Genomic DNA, 3,376 nt, shown 5'->3' with positions numbered 1-3,376 from the left:
CATTCAAGTAAGCTCACAATTGTCACAAGCAACAGAAAGCCTCGCTTAAACAAAGGTTTCTTTTCTTTCATCTATTTCAAATTTTAGTAAGAACATTTAGCCAAAAGTGTCCCCACATCACAAATTGTCAGTGTGCCATTACAGCGTTGTTAATAGGCACAATTTGTACAACACATGTTTAGAGAGGGATTTGTTTTCTTATATAGGAAAAAGGTCTCAAAGTGGCCTTTGGTTAATGGTTAAGAAGCACAAAGCTCTCAAGGCCAGCAGCAGCCATGCCCATCATGATTACCAGATAGTTTCTGATGACTCCAATCACAGCATCCATATCCCAGGCAGAACAGAGTTAAAGGAGGAGAGTTGGTTACTACTCCAAACCTGTCCAACAGTATCTCTCTTAACTATCTTTGTAAGTTTTTTAAAAAGAAAATTATTTCTTTTATTTTGTCATTCTCATGCATGTGTATAAAGCATTTGGTCTTATTCTCCCTAACTGCCCCCTCTCTCTTTTTTTTATTAAGTAGAAACACATCTGGACACATCACATATAAGTACCATCATTTCCCTCCTCCCTGCCCCCACTCCACTGAGGGCCCTCCTCAGTAGGATTACTGGTATTCACCATGGAGTTGCGCGATGTGAAGCAGCGGTCAGTCACTGCAAGGGGCGGCAGCCAATGCCCCTGGACATTCCCTCCCACTGTGTGGCTCCTACAATCTTTCCACCCCCTCTTCTGCAAAATTCCCTGAGCTGTGGTGGGCGTTTTGAGTTCTGGATTTCTGCTTTGGTGCATTTTGATTATCCTCTGTGTCTGTCTGCATGACCCTGGCCCTGGTTGTCAGGCTTGCTATTGAAGCAGCGCTCTTGCTTATCTCTCCAACTCCTCTGTGGTTTCACCTGGGCCCTGGCCAATATTTGAGGGGTAGTTTATCTCCTCTGTTCTTCTTGACCTCTGAAAAAGAAAAACAGATCATCCAAAAGAGACTGAGGTCAGCATAAGTCCAGTGGGATAAGCATTGTTAATTAAGAGAGATTTTGATGGGTGTAGCCTCTCTTTGGGCTAAAGACTAGTGGGAGATTCTTATTGAAGTCCATGATTTTGGTCTCCATAGGAGACTTGGTTCCCAGGTCCAGCTAAAGGCTTTGTTCCACAGAGTGGATCTCTTAGCTATTCAGAGAGCCATTGGTCACCACATAGACTGGGTGCCATTATTGCATAGGCGTATCCATTTTGTCAGGCTGATTGCTTTTGTATAGCAGTGTCCACGTCAGCACACAAGGTTGTTGGCCTTTCCCCCCCAGCAGTTCATGTAGCTCTTTCCACCACTATATGTAACTGCCCTCTCTGATCCCATCCCCTCCCACTCTTTTCTTCCCCATTAGCCCCCATCAGGGTTTCATACCTTTTTTTTTTTTTAACCCATAACCCATGATCACGGGAGGAAGGTTATTTATTGTGGAATGGGAAAGTTGTCTGTTACTACACCATTGATGAACCTGACTCCCCCTCTCCCAGCAACCATTAACTTCCATCAGCTACTCTGGGAAGTCTGGGTCTCCTGTATCCCTCTCTCACTGATGGTGAAGGATTGGCGGCCTCAGTGGTGCGCTGGAAACCACAGCATCTGAGTTCATGAATGTCACGGCCATCCAGTATCCAAAAGACGCCATCCTCTTCCTCCTGCCTTCTTTCTGCTCCCCTGAAATGATTCGTATGCAAAGGGAGGTTGGGCATATGGAAAGCATGATGGATAGAGTTAGCTGAGACAAAGAAATGATTCCTTTCCTTGGTCTGACCTAATGCTGCCCCAAACAAAACATGATGCTCAGCAGAAAAAAATAAATGAAAATTTGATTCTGTGATAATCTCATGCTCATTATTAACACTATGTACAATATACATATGCAAGGAAAAAGGGTTGTGTGTGCTAATATTAAATAGTGAAAACATAATTTACACAAGAAAAGTTAAACAGTGGGGGATATAACATTCCTCTTGTACATCCCCTTATCTTTCTTAAAATGTCAGCTACAAACATGTTGATTTAGATTAATATTTTACTCCCCAATACAGCTCTACATCATTACATTACATTGTCCTCTTTGTTGTTAAAAGCTACATTATATTTTAGAGTATGAACAAAGCAGAATTTCTTTAGCCAATTACCTTTAACACTAAGTTTCCACATAGTTTCTATTTTTTAATATATTTTATTTTTATTTATTTATTTGAGAGAGAGAATGGGCATGCCAGAGCCTCCAGTAGCTGCAAACGAACTCCCAGATGCGTGCACCACCTTGTGCATCTAACTTATGGGGGTCCTGGGGAATCAAACCTTAGTCCTTTGGCTTTGCAAGCAAACACCTTAACTGCTAAGCCATCTCTCCAGCTCCTAGTTTTCTTTTTTTTTTTTTTTAATTTATTTGAGAGCGACAGACACAGAGAGAAAGACAGATAGAGGGAGAGAGAGAGAATGGGCGTGCCAGGGATTCCAGCCTCTGCAAACGAACTCCAGATGCGTGCACCCCCTTGTGCATCTGGCTAACGTGGGACCTGGGGAACCGAGCCTCGAACCGGGGTCCTTAGGCTTCACAGGCAAGCGCTTAACCGCTAAGCCATCTGTCCAGCCCCTAGTTTTCATTTTTGAAAAACCCTGCAAAAAAAGAACATTTAGACCCTCTCTTCTCAGAACCTGACCAGAGTGGCAAGAAGTCATTTTCAAAAGAACCCTGCTGAATTGGAGACTCAGTGACCTTAGAAGTCACTGCATCCCTAGTTCAGTGAAGAGAAATGACAACTCAACCCTAGGGCTACCTGGTCCCACTTGAACATTTTAAATTCTTTCACTGAACAAATATAAGTGACTTTGGTCAGAGAAGCTTCTTTCTGAAGATTGCTACCGCTTCTGGAGAGACCCAAAATTACTCAAAATGTAGGAAGTGACTGTTGAGTGCTCAACACTAAATGAGACAACTACTTACCCCCTCCAGCACTCAGGGAACACTGTGGAAGAGGAGGTGAAAGCAACATAGCAGTCAGAAGAGGAGGAGGAGTGCTTTGAAATGCTGTCTTCTGGACATGAAGCGGCCACTTCATTCATGACCACACAGTGGCTATAGTTACCTGTGCAGTGTTGGCATGTGCAACATTTCTTCCTGGGTGATGGAGGAGAGTAAAAAAAAAGATATCAAAGTCAAATAGGTACTGGTTGGAAAGAAGAAAGAATTTAAAGTAAGGAAAGGACAAAATTAAATGAAGGAAGGGGATTGTGATCAAAATATATTATATATATGTATGAAAATTATCAATACAAAGTTTTAAAAATATATATGTGATTTTAAAAATCCAACCAACAATCTAATCCCAGATGCACAA

Source organism: Jaculus jaculus, chromosome 10 (assembly GCF_020740685.1).
Source record: "Jaculus jaculus isolate mJacJac1 chromosome 10, mJacJac1.mat.Y.cur, whole genome shotgun sequence".
NCBI lineage: Eukaryota > Metazoa > Chordata > Mammalia > Rodentia > Dipodidae > Jaculus > Jaculus jaculus.
This window is presented reverse-complemented; position numbering follows the sequence as displayed.